General features: G+C 43.2%; 1 protein-coding gene across 6 annotated transcripts in view; it reads left to right on the top strand.

Annotated features, from left to right (window-relative positions):
- DOCK9 (dedicator of cytokinesis 9) overlaps positions 1 to 14,458 on the top strand; it is a 298,290-nt gene that overhangs the window by 15,057 nt on the left and 268,775 nt on the right. The gene's annotated exons all lie outside the window — the stretch shown is intronic.

The raw sequence follows: 14,458 nt of genomic DNA, 5'->3' as shown, positions 1-14,458 counted from the left end.
ACCCTGGAAGGAAGAAGGACAGTTGCGACGAGAGCAGGTCGAGTTCCTAGGAATGTGCTGAGAGTGAAGGTGGCTTTTGGGGGACCAGAAGCGTACTGGGACCTCAACTATTACACTGCTTTCCTGAGACCCAGGAAACATGAAGCTTGACCTGCATGTTCACTGTAGGAGTAGTGACAGGATGTTTGTCTCATGAAAGTATTAAATAGAGGAAATGCACCTCAATGGGAAGAGTGCAGTGGGAATTGTGGGTGAGGCTCAAAGACACCGACCAGGAGCTCAAGAGAGGGAGGGAAGGGGTTTCATTTTTATGATAATGTTGCTATTGACGTCCTAAAGAGGCCTAAATTAAGATCTTTAGCTGTGCACAAGTAATTTGCCAACTAGGAAGAACAGATTGGGCATTTAAGAGATTTATTTCTCATGGCATCTAAAATATGTTCTGAGTCGCAAAGACCCCCAAATATGCAAGGATTTGGATCTGGATCCTTATTTAGTCCTTAAGTCATATGAAACTTATGTTAAATAATATAGTATCATATTAACATATTAAACTTATGTTAAATAATATGGTAGTGTATTATCATAGCTATTTATATTGCTATCATTGAGGGTGTAAGAACTGTAAAACCTCAGCTTTCTTCAGAAGTGAAAAGGAAACCAATTTTCGTGGGGCTCCAGATTAAAAATAATCTGAATTGATTGTGAGAACTGTGCATGAAAAGGAAATTCAGTTTTTTATGCAAAATTGTTGGTGACTTTAAGCTCTATGGAACACAGATTTGCAAGGTGCTATTGCCTGGGTTTTCAGTGATTGTAAAAGATAGTGACTACTTAGCATGGGGGCTGTTGGAGGCAAGGTGACATCCTGCTGATTGCAGTTAGGCTAATACTGAGAGGTGACAACACTGATAATGATATGTAATAACAGGCATAGCTGATACATAACAAACGCCACTTTTCAAGTGCAGAGGAATATCTTTATTCATAAAATACTAAAACTGGTTCTATGTAAAGGTACGTTACTTGGTTTAGGCTAAATTCTTATTTAGTTTCATTGATTGATTTTGATTTTTGCTTCCTACTTTAAGACTGTATGGATTATGTTAGTAAGCCCTTGGGAAAAGAAATGAACAAGTGCTTGACTGACAAATAAATATACATATTATAGGTGCTTCCACATCTGTATTTCTATGTATCTGAATAGATTTTAAGTTTTTAATTGTACTATGCCAAAGCTTTTGACTGTGTGGATCACAATAAACTGTGGAAAATTCTGAAAGAGATGGGAATACCAGACCATCTGACCTGCCTCTTGAGAAACCTATATGCAGGTCAGGAAGCAACAGTTAGAACTGGACATGGAACAACAGACTGATTCCAAATAGGTAAAGGAGTACGTCAAGGCTGTATATTGTCACCCTGCTTATTTAATTTCTATGCAGAGTACATCATGAGAAACGCTGGGCTGGAAGAAGCACAAGCTGGAATCAGGATTGCCGGGAGAAATATCAATAACCTAAGATATGCAGATGACACCACCCTTATGGCAGAAAGTGAAGAAGAACGAAAGAGCCTCTTGATGAACTTGGAACAGGAGAGTGAAAAAGTTGGCCTAAAGCTCAACATTCAGAAGACGAAGATCATGGTATCCGGTCCCATCACCTCATGGCAAACAGATGGGGAAACAGGGGCTGACTTTATTTTTCTGGGCTCCAGAATCACTGCAGATGGTGATTACAGCCATGAAATTAAAAGACGCTTACTCTTTGGAAGGAAAGTTATGACCAACCTAGACAGCATATTCAAAAGCAGACACATTACTTTGCCAACAAAGGTCCGTCTAGTCAAGGCTATGGTTTTTCCAGTGGTCATGTATGGATGTGAGAATTGGACTATAAAGAAAGCTGAGCGCTGAAGAATTGATGCTTTTGAACTGTAGTGTTGGAGAAGACTATTGAGAGTCCCTTGGACTTCAAGGAGAGCTAACCAGTCCATCCTAAAGGAGATCAGTCTTGGATATTCATTGGAAGGACTGATGTTGAAGCTGAAACTCCAATACTTTGGCCACCTGATGTGAGGAACTGACTCATTTGAAAAGAACCTGATGCTGGGAAAGATTGAGGGCAGGAGGAGAAGGGGACGACAGAAGATGAGATGGTTGGGTGGCATCACCGACTTGATGGACATGGGTTTGAGTTAAACTCCAGGAGTTGGTGATGGACAGGGAGGCCTGGCGTGCTGCGGTTCATGGGGTTGCAAAGAGTCGGACACGACTGAGCGACTGAACTGACTGAACTATAGTTGATGTTCAATATTATATGTTACAGCTATACAGTATGTATGTGAAGTGAAAGTTGGTCCTTTGTGTTCGACTCTGCGACCCCATGGACTATGCAGTCCATGGAATTCTCCAGGCCAGAATACTGGAGTGGGTAGCTATTCCCTTTTCCAGGGGATCTTTCCAACCCAGGGATTGAACCCAGGTCTCCCGCATTGCAGGTAGATTCTTTACCAGCTGAGCCACCAGGTAATATTGATTCACAATTTTTAAAAGATGTATTCCTCTTACAGTTGTTATAAACTACTCACTGCATTCCCCATGTTGTACACATGCACGGAGTTAATTGAACATCTGTTGGGCTCCTGCCTGTGCCAAGCACTGAGCAACTAGGGGGAACCAGGATGAATAAGATATCCTTTCCTACCTTGCTGAAGGACTGATAGGGGAGAGAAGACGGCCAAATAAACTTTATACATGTTTAAACTGAAGATGAGCTTCCCACATTGTTCAGTGGTAAAGAATTCACCTGCCAGTGCAGGAGATGTGGGATTGATCCCTGGGTCAGGAAGATCCCCTGGAGAAGGAAATGACAACTCAATCCAGTGTTCTTTGCCTGGGAAATCCCCTGGACAGAGGAGCCTGGTGGGCTACAGTCCATGGGGTTGCAAAAGAGTCAGACACGATTCAACAACTAAACACGAATAACAAATCGAAGATAAGAAAATTAATGGTTACTCAGCAAAGAGCCCATCTTTGCATGAAATGTTCCCTTGGTATCTCTCATTTTTTTGAAGAGATCTCCAGTCTTTCCCATTCTATTGTTTTCCTCTATTTCTTTGCATTGATTGCTGAGGAAGGCTTTCTTATCTCTCCTTGCTATTCTTTGGAACTCTGCATTCACATGCATATATCTTTCCTTTTCTCCTTTGCTTTTTGCTTCTCTTCTTTTCACAGCTATTTGTAAGGCCTCCCCAGACAGCCATTTTGCTTTTTTGCATTTCTTTTTCTTGGGGATGGTACAATGTCACGAACCTCCGTCCATAGTTCATCAGGCACTCTATCCATCAGATCTTGTCCCTTAAATCTATTTCTCACTTCCACTGTATAATTATAAGGGATTTGATTTAGGTCATACCTGAATGGTTTAGTGGCTTTCCCTACTTTCCTCAATTTAAGTCTAAATTTGGCAATAAGGAGTTCATGATCTGAGCCACAGTCAGCTCCCGGTCTTGTTTTTGCTGACTATATAGAGCTTCTCCATCTTTGGCTGCAAAGAATATAATCAATCTGATTTTGGTGTTGACCATCTGGTGATGTCCATGTGTAGAGTCTTCTCTTGTGTTGTTGGAAGAGGGTGTTTGCTATGACCAGTGTGTTCTCTTGGCAAAATTCTATTAGCCTTTGCCCTGCTTCATTCCCTACTCCAAGACGAAATTTGCCTGTTACTCCAGGTGTTTTTTGACTTCCTACTTTTGCATTCCAGTCCCCTATAATGAAAAGGACATCTTTTTTGGGTGTTAGTTCTAGAAGGTATTGTAGGTCTTCATAGAACCGTTCAACTTCAGCTTCTTCTGTGTTACTGGTTGGGGCATAGGCTTGGATTACCGTGATATTGAATGGTTTGCCTTGGAAATGAACAGAGATCCTTCTTTCATTTTTGAGATTGCATCCAAGTACTGCATTTCGGACTCTTTTGTTGACCATGATGGCTACTCCATTTCTTCTAAGGGGATTCCTGTCCACAGTAGTAGATATAATGGTCATCTGAGTTAAATTCACCCATTCTAGTCCATTTTAGTTTGCTGATTCCTAGAACTAAATCTCCTGTTTGACCACTTCCAATTTGCCTTGATTCATGGACCTAACATTCCAGGTTCCTATGCAATATTGCTCTTTACAGCATCGGACCTTGCTTCTATCACCAGTCACATCCACAACTGGGTATTGTTTTTGCTTTGGCTCCATCCCTTCATTCTTTCTGGAGTTATTTCTCCACTGGTCTCTAGTAGCGTATTAGGCACCTACTGACCTGGGGAGTTCCTCTTTCAGTATCCTATCATTTTGCCTTTTCATACTGTTCATGGGGTTCTCAAAGCAAGAATACTGAAGTGGTTTGCCATTCCCTTCTCCAGTGGACCACATTCTGGACCTAACAGAAGCAGAAGATATTAAGAAGAGGTGGCAAGAATACACAGAAGAACTGTCCAAAAAAGATCTTCACGACCCAGAGAATCACGATGGTGTGGTCACTCACCTAGAGCCAGACATCCTGGAATGTGAATTCAAGTGGGCCTTAGAAAGCATCTCTATGAACAAAGCTAGTGGAGGTGATGGAATTCCAGTTGAGCTATTTCAAGTCCTGAAAGATGATGCTGTGAAAGTGCTGCACTCAATATGCCAGCAAGTCTGGAAAACTCAGCAGTGGCCACAGGACTGGAAAAGGTCAGTTTTCATTCCAATCCCAAAGAAAGGCAATGCCAAAGAATGCTCAAACTACTGCACAATTGCACTCATCTCAATGAGTACTTACTTTGAGTAAAGTAATGCTCAAAATTCTCCAAGCCAGGCTTCAGCGATATGTGAACCGTGAACTTCCTGATGTTCAAGCTGGTTTTAGAAAAGGCAGAGGAACCAGAGATCAAATTGCCAACATCCACTGGATCATCAAAAAAGCAAGAGAGTACCAGAAAAACATCTATTTCTACTTTATTGACTATGCCAAAGCCTTTGACTGTGTGGATCACAATAAACTGTGGATAATTCTGAAAGAGATGGGAATACCAGAGTACCTGACCTACCTCTTGAGAAACCTATATGCAGGTCAGGAAGCAAGAGTTAGAACTGGACATGGAACAACAGCCTGGTTCCAAATAGGAAAAGGAGTACGTCAAGGCTGTATATTGTCACCCTACTTATTTAACTTCTATGCAGAGTACATCATGAGAAACGCTGGGCTGGAAGAAGCACAAGCTGGAATCAAGATTGCAGGGAAAAATATCAATAGCCTCAGATATGTAGATGACACCACCCTTATGGCAGAAAGTGGATAAGAACTAAAAAGCCTCTTGATGAAAGTGAAAGAGGAGAGTGAAAAAGTTGGCTTAAAGCTCAACATTCAGAAAACTAAGATCGTGGCATCTGGTCCCATCACTTCATGGGAAATAGATGGGGAAACAGTGGAAACAGTGTCAGACTTTATTTTTGGGGGCTCCAAAATCACTGCAGATGGTGATTGCAGCCATGAAATTAAAAGACGCTTACTCCTTGGAAGGAAAGTTATGACCAGCCTAGATAGCATATTGAAAAGCAGAGACATTACTTTGCCAACAAAGGTCCATCTAGTCAAGGCTATGGTTTTTCCAGTGGTCATGTATGGATGTGAGAGTTGGACTGTGAAGAAGGCTGAGCGCCGAAGAATTGATGCTTTTGAACTGTGGTGTTGGAGAAGACTCTTGAGAGTTCCTTGGACTGCAAGGAGATCTAACCAGTCCATTCTAAAGGAGATCAGTCCTGGGTGTTCATTGGAAGAACTGATGCTGAAGCTGAAACTCCAATACTTTGGCCACCTCATGCGAAGAGTTGACTCATTGGAAAAGACCTTTATGTTGGGAGGGATTGGGGGCAGGAGGAGAAGGGGATGACAGAGGATGAGATGGCTGGATGGCATTACCGGCTCGATGGACATGAGTTTGAGTAAACTCTGGGAGTTGGTAATGGACAGGGAGGCCTGGCGTGCTACAATTCATGGGGTCACAAAGAGTCAGACATGACTGAGCCACTGAACTGAACAGCAAGGAGAGTAGTGGAGGGAATCATAAAGAGCTTAATGAGGATGGTGGCAATTTGAGCTGGAAGTCGATTTGAGAGATGACAGCTCCTCTGGGTAGAGGGACCCTAAGGTGAAGGTCTTGAGGGAGGAAGTCTGCTGAACGTGGTCTTTTGAGTCTGGTATGCTGTTGGGAGAGCAGCCAGATCCTGGTGACCCAAGGAGGGCTGGAAAGAGTGTGTGCTGGGCGTGAACTTTTTTCTTTGTTTGGGTTTTTGCACTGGAAGGTGCCTGGATCAGAGCTTTGCTAAGGAAATACGGTGACAGCGATGCTGAGCCCAGTGGCTAGGGTGGGGATGGAGACAGAGAACTGGGGGTTTAGATGTTACTTATGGTGCTTTGCCATAATTAGGCAAGAGGTAAAGAGGTCATGTGTAAGAAGAATTTTGGGATAAAGCTGGTAAGTATTTGAGCCTGATTGGATTTGGTTTCAGTGCAGTTCAGTTGCTCAGTCATGTCTGACTCTTTGCAACCCCATGGACTGCAGCATGCCAGGCCTCCCTGTCCATCACCAACCCCCGGAGTTTGCTCAGACTCGTGTCCATGGAGTCAGTGATCCCGTCCAACCATCTCATCCTCTGTCGTCCCTTCTTATGCCTTCAGTCTTTCCCAGTATCAGGGTCTTTTCCAATGAGTCGGCTCTTCACATCAGGTGGCCAAAGTATTGGAGCTTCAGCTTCAGCATCAGTTCTTCCAATGAACACCCAGGACTGATTTCCTTTAGGATGGACTGGTTTGATCTCCTTGCAGTGCAAGGGACTCTCAAGAGTCTTCTCCAACACCACAGTTCAAAAGCATCAATTCTTCGGTGCTCAGCTTTCTTTATGGTCCAGCTCTCACATACATACATAGCTTTGACTATGCAGACCTTTGTCAGTAAAGTAATGTCTTTGCTATTTAATATGCTGTCTAGGCTTGTCATAACTTTTCTTCCAAAGAGCAAGCATCTTTTAATTTCATGGCTGCACTCACCATCTGCAGCCATGGATTGGTTATTTATTTAGTAAATATTTACCAATAATCCTTCCACCTCCTGCACCGGGGTGAGCTGGGTGGTCCATGGCTAAGTGAGATTGGGAAGCTGGAGGCATTAAACATAGCCTTAGGTTGCAGGTGGGAGACCAGGAAGGAGGTGACATAGAAATCCGAGAACACTCACGCCTCTTCCTCAGGCTTTGAAGGGAGTGTCCAGCGTCCAGTTTATCTGGTCTCCTGCTTTCAGATAAACAGACAGGTGAGAGTCTCATGTCCCACTCTCCACCCCCACTGGAGAAGGGGATCAGTAGTGAGCTGCTAGGGGCCTTCCTTTTTTAGAGTGTTTAGGGTAGAGCAGATAGCTTTAAAAACCCATGTTGTCCTTTTTAAACTGCTCCGTAATTAGCATGCCCCAACCAGCTGCCTTCTCCACCACTATGTCCTCAAGGCTGATAGTCTGCCTTCATATCAGTTTTCTGGAATGACCTTTCCCCCCATCCCCTTTTAAGGAAAAGTTAAAGCCTTTAAAAATGGTAGGTTCATAATTATTTAGAGAGAAGATAAATAATAAGTAATTCATTTTGTTACCCATTTTTTGTGCACATTTCTGTCATTTACTTGGTTTAGACAAGAGAATATAAATGTGACTGCTTTGTACAATGGGGCCCCAGTTCATCTTTGGATGTGAGCTTCTTTAACATTTCTGATACAAGCTAAGTCACTGCATGGGTTGATAAATTATAGATGGAAAAGCGTTCTCAGTTTTCCTCCTCTTGGATTTCTTTGCTGCCTTTGGCCATAGATCTCGCCTCTTTGGAATCCCATCTTCCTTTGATACTGTTGCTGTTGTTCAGTTGCTAAGTTGTGTCCAGCTCTTTAGGACCCTGTGGACTGCACGCCAGGCTTCCCTGTCCTTCACTATCTCCAGGAGTTTGGTCAAACTCAGGTCCATTGAGTCGGTGATACCATCCAGCCATCTCATCCTCTGTCATCCCCTTCTCTTCCTGCCCTCAATCTTTCCCAGCATCAGGGTCTTTTCCAGTTAGTCTGCTCTTCACCTCAGGTGGCTGAAGTATTGAAACTTCAGATCAGTCCTTTGAATGAATATTCAGGACTGATTTCCCTTAGGATGGACTGGTTTGATCTCCTTGCAGTCCAAGGGGCTCTCAAGAGTCTTCTCCAACACCACAATTTGAAAGCATCGGTTCTTCTGCGCTCAGCCTTCTCTGACATCTGTACACGACGACTGGAAAAAGCATGACTTTGACTACATGGACCTTTGTTGGCAAAGTGACATCTCTGCTTTTTAATATGCTGCTAGGTTTGTCATAGCTTTTCTTCCAAGGAACAAGCGTCTCTAAATTTTGTGGCTACAGTGGCTGTCTGCAGTGATTTTGGAGACTGTGGTCGCTCCCTGGCTGTTCCTCAGTATGGTGACAGTGGTAGTGGTGCTAAGTATTTTTCGTGTATTTGTCGCTCTCACTCTTCCCTTTTCTGCTTCCTCATGTCCCACACCCAGGTAAGGCCCAGCCCTAGGATTTGGTAGGACTGTGTATATTACCCCGCCGCCAGGCCCTTCTACTTTTTTCAATATAAGTCTGAATCTTAAAATAAGGAGCTCATGATCCAAACCACAGTCAGCTCCAGGTCTTGTTTTCGCTGACTGTATAGAGTGTCTCCATCTTCAGCTGCCAAGAATATAACCCTGAATATTCATTGGAAGGACTGATGCTGAAGTTGAAGCTCTAATACTTTGGCCACCTGATGTGAAGAGACAACTCATTGGAAAAGATCCTGATGTTGAGAAAGATTGAGGGCAGGAGGAGAAGAGGATGACAGAGGATGAGAAACTGGGGCTTCTGGGCCATCACTCATGGTGTGACTTTGGGCTCACCGGATATGAACAGGTTATCATGTCTTTCTGGTGTGCCCTGAGATTGCTTTTCCTCTTTTACTTGTCCTCATTCTTTCCTGCTTGGACTCTGTCTAGACATTCTGCACAACCCTTAATGATGATTTTTCTCTTTTGTTTCCCTAATGCTTCTTTACAATTTTTCTAACATTAAAAAGGATTCCTTCTGTTGATGGTTTTCCTGGACCCCTTGTCTTCTAAACCGTGTACCTTTCCATAGGCCTTTTCCTGATTCTGTCACTTGTCTGCCAATGGCCGGCTTTTCTTTCTGCGGAAGGTGGTGGTGTGATGGATGCCCAGCAGATAGATATTAACACCAGCAGAGCAGATTCTGGCTTCCTGGGCTGGCAGCTTCCTAATTCTCTATCTTTTCCGCCGAAGACAGGATATTAAACCACTGAGCTGGCGCAGCCCTCGGCTGCCTGCCAGGGGAATATTTGGGAAAAGAATGGACCAGCTTTTGTTTCTCTTGCCCTCTGTGTAGCCTTGGGGTGGGTTCTGAGGGGATGTTTTCCCTCACCGCTCTAACCCATTTGGTATTGAGAAAGCAGGAAAGCGAGTTTTCCTGTTCTGAGCAATGAACAAAAAGCGAGCAGCGGATGGAGATATCCTGTTGGAGGAGGCTTGGGGTGTGAATGCCGACAAACACACCTCATTCTTCCCGTGTCTTTAAGGAATAAGAGGAGTTGGGAAGGAAATCAGCCAGGCCAAGTCAGAGTGGTTCTCTTTTTATTTATGGTGCTTAATAAGATTACAAGTGTGTGCTGTGTGATTTAAAAATTTGTCAGACACAGAGATCAGTAGCACATGACAAATTGGAAGAAATGAAATAGTTTTTTGTTTCCCATGAGGTCGTTCTAAGTTTGCCTGGGAGGGGGCCGTGAACTGTACAAGTAAATGTAAACGCTGTCCAAGTTTTATTTATTATTAAGTTTAAAAATCACTTAAGATGGCAAATTCTTGTTGAATTAGATTTGTAAGAAGCTGTTTTGGTATATGCTCTTAGGGGACCATTCTTTGGTGCTTTTAAAAACTATTTCATCTCACTACAAGAGCAAGACATGTTTGTTATAGGAAAATTAGAAAGCACGTAGGGACAATGGAACAGTACAGGAGTGGGCTAGCAAGACATGGAAATGGAAAATTAGCACAGTGTGGCAAAGGAGAGAAAAATCAGCGTCTTCTGGGAGCAGTGGGTGTGGGGAAGGGTCAGAAGCCCTCCCCCAGCAAGAAGGCTGTCTTGTGTGCATGCCACACCCTTCAGTGGTGACTTTATACCCTTTGAGGCTGGCATCCCCACTCTGCCACAGGTCAGATCTGATCTTTCCAAGATTGTTTAGGTCTGGAAAACTGTGTGTTGACAAGCTGAAAGGCCAGTTAACTCACCATGTTTCACACCTTGTCTGTGTAGGAGATGGAGTGCTAGCCAGGGAGTATCTCTGAAGAGAGACAGGTTTATCTTAGCGAGTGAGTGAGAAGTGTGTGTGTGCAAGTAAATCTGAAAACCTTGGCTATAAAGGAGATGAAATTGTAAAAGAAGATGCAGAAGAGTAAAACACAGTTTTGGGGAGGAGATGGGGTGAGGGAGAAATGTATAAAACTATGGCCCCTGTCATCCTTCTGTGTCTTCTTGACCTTCCCACTTCCTCCATGTCTCGCAATATTGACAGGTTTTTAGGTGTTCTATGGAATGGAATAAACTTTGTTTCACTGTTGTATCTCAGTAAACACTTAGAGCAGCTGTCAGCAGGTCATACTTTAGTCAGATTTAAATCTCAGATTTACTGAGATAATTTTATAAGATATGGGATTAAATTATCTTGCTTTTTAAAAAAAATGTGTGGAAACTTATATACCACATGCTAGCCATTTTATTACTGGTAATGTAGGATTAGCATGTAAAGTAGCAAGTGTAGAGGCTTGACTTTTCACAGGAGTAGCAAGACTGCTCAATGGAGATAGAATAGTCTTTGTAACAAACAGTGCTGGGACAACTGAATATCCATACGCAGAAGACTGAAGCTGGACCCTTCTGTCTCACCATGTGTAAAATCCCACTCAAAACTGATCATAGACCTACACGTCTAAGACCTAAAACTATAAAACATGAAAAACAGCACAGGCGTAAATCTTCATGACCTTGGGCTAGGCAGTGGTTTCATAGATTTGCACAAGCAACGGAAGAAAAATAAATTGGATATCATCAAAATGAAAACTTGTGTTTCAAAGGACACTATGAAAGTGGGGAAATAACCCACTGAATGAGAGAAAAGGATGTGCAAAATAACTCTTACAACTCGTTAATAAAAAGACCATTCAGTTAAGAAAATGACAAGGAATCTAAGGAAATGTTTCTTTAAAGAAAATATACAAGTGAATCTGCTTAACATTAGTCATCTGGGAAATGTAATTTAAAACCACAGTGAGCTACCACTTCACCCCTGCTCGGATGGCTGGAGCCCGAAGACAGGCAACAGCCCTTGCCTGTTATTGTTGTTTTGGTGAACTTGTGGACAGATTTGAGTCCTCATCCATTGCTGAGGGGAATGTGAAACGGTGCAGCCACTTTGGAAAACAGTTTGGCAGTTCTTCAGAAAGCTGAATATAGTGGGGAGGGGTAAATTAGGAGTTTGGGATGAACGTATGCACACTACTATATATAAAATAAATAACCAGCAGGGACCTACTGTATAGCACAAGGAACTATACTCAGTTCAGTTCAGTTCAGTCGCTCAGTCGTGTCCGACTCTTTGCGACCCCTTGAATCGCAGCACGCCAGGCCTCCCTGTCCATCACCAACTCCCGGAGTTCACTCAGACTCACGTCCATCGAGTCAGTGATGCCATCCAGCTATCTCATCCTCTGTCGTCCCCTTCTCCTCCTGCACCCAATCCCTCCCAGCGTCAGAGTCTTTTCCAATGAGTCAACTCCTCGCATGAGGTGGCCAAAGTACTGGAGTTTCAGCTTTAGCATCAGTCCTTACAAAGAACACCCAGGACTGATCTCCTTTAGAATGGACTGGTTGGATCTCCTTGCAGTCCAAGGGACTCTCAGGAGTCTTCTCCAACACCACAGTTCAAAAGCATCAATTCTTCGGCGCTCAGCCTTCTTCACAGTCCAACTCTAACATCCATACATGACCACAGGAAAAACCATAGCCTTGACTAGATGGACCTTTGTTGGCAAAGTAATGTCTCTGCTTTTCAATATGCTATCTAGGTTGGTCATAACTTTCCTTCCAAGGAGTAAGCGTCTTTTAATTTCATGGCTGCAGTCACCATCTGCAGTGATTTTGGAGCCCCCCAAAATAAAGTCTGACACTGTTTTCACTGTTTCCCCATCTATTTCCCATGAAGTGATGGGACCAAATGCCATGATCTTAGTTTTCTGAATGTTGAGCTTTAAGCCAACTTTTCCACTCTCCTCTTTCACTTTCATCAAGAGGCTCTTTAGTTCTTCTTCACTTTCTGCCATAAGGGTGGTGTCATCTGCATATATTATATACTATACTCAGTATCTTGTAATAATCTATAAGGGAAAAGAATCTGAAAAAGTACAGATATAGATGTGTATATATGTATATATATATATACACACACACACACATATAACTGAATCATTTTGCTATATACCTGAAACGCAACATTGTAAATCAACTATACTTCAATAATAAAAAAATAATTGCAATGCCAAAGAATGTTCAAACTACTGCACAATTGTACTCATCTCACACGCTAGTAAAGTAATGCTGAAAGTTTTCCAAGCCAGGCTTCAATAATACATGAACTGAGAACTTCCAGATGTTCAAACTGGATTTAGAAAAGGCAGAGGAACCAGAGATCAGATTGCCAACATCCGTTGGATCATAGAAAAAGCAAGAGAATCCAGAAAAACATCTATTTCTGCTTCATGGGTCACAAAGAGTCGGACATGCCTGAGCGACTGACAATATACCTATGTTGTTGTTGTTATTTAGTCACTAAGTTGTGTCTAATTCTTTTGACCGCATGGACTATAGCTCTCTAGGCTTCTCCGTCCATGGGATTTCCCAGGCGAGAATCCTGGAGTGGGTAGCCGTTTCCTCCTCCAGGGGATCTTCCCGGCCCAGAGATTGAACCCATATCTTCTGCTTGGCCGACGGATTCTTTACCACTGAGGCACCTGGGAAGCCATATACATACACACACACATGTGGGTATGTATATATTAATATATATTGATCTGGTGACTCAGATGGTAAAGAATCCACTTGCAATGCGGGAGACCTGGGTTCGATCCCTGGGTCGGGAAGAACCCCTGGAGAAGGGAACGGTAACCCACTCCAATATTCTGGCCTGGAGAATTCCTTGGACAGAGGAGCTTGGCGGGCTACAGTCCATAGGGTTGCAAAGAGTCAGACACAACTGAGCGACTTTCACACACGTACACACACCCATGAAGAAGTTTACTGTGAAGAGTTGGCTCGTGAAATTACAGAGACTGAGCGGACCCACAGTCTGCTGTCTCCAGGCTGGAGACCCAGGAAAGCCAGTGGTATGATTCATTTGGAGTCGGAAGACCTGAGAACCAAAAGTACCAAGGGCAGAGGGAGATTGATGTCCTGCCTTAAGTCCTCGGGCAGGAAGGGCTAGGTTTTTCCTCTGCCTTTTGGTCCTGTTTCAGGGGGCTGTATTGATTAGATGATGCCCAATCACACTGGGAGGGCAAGCTGCTCTACTGAGTTCACTGATTCAAATGCTAATTTTATCCAGAAACACCCTCACAGACACACCTAGAGCACCCTGTGAGCCAGTCAAGTTGGTGCATAAAATTAACCATCACAACAGATGTTCATAGTAATATTATGGGTAATAGCCAGAAAAAAAAAAAAGTAGGGAATCTACATGTCTAAAACTGGTGAAGAACAAATATAGTTAACAAAATATAGTATACCACACAATGGAATATTATTTAGCCATAAAAAGGAGTGAAGTACTGATACATCCCACAACATGGATAAACTTTGAAACATGCTAAGCGGAAGAAGCCAGATAAAAGCACACATATTTAGGATGTCCACAATGGGCAAATCCACAGAGATAGAAAGGAGATTAGCCATTGCCAGGGACTGGGGAAAGAGGGCATGAAGAAAGACTGCTCATGGGTTTGAGGTTTCTTTTTGGAGTGATAAAAATTAGATTGTTGTGAATGTTGAGAACTCTCTAGATATATTGAAATCAGGGAATTGTATACTTTGAATGGATTTTATGGTGTCTCAATTGTATCTTTCATACGTGTGTGCTAAGTTGCTTCAGTCGTGTCCAACTCTTCAAGACCCCATGGACTGTAGCCCGCCAGGCTCCTCTGTCCATGGGATACTCCAGGCAAGAATACTGGAGTGGGTTGCCATGCCCTCCTCCAGGGGATCTTCCCCACCCAGGGATCGAACCTGCATCTACTTCGGCTCCTGCGTTGCAGCCAG

Source organism: Bos grunniens, chromosome 12, assembly GCF_055505025.1.
Source record: "Bos grunniens cultivar Pamir isolate PY7600 chromosome 12, Bosgru_T2T1.0, whole genome shotgun sequence".
Lineage (NCBI taxonomy): Eukaryota > Metazoa > Chordata > Mammalia > Artiodactyla > Bovidae > Bos > Bos grunniens.
Note: the sequence above shows the minus strand (reverse complement) of the source record. Positions and strands in the feature narration are given on the sequence as shown.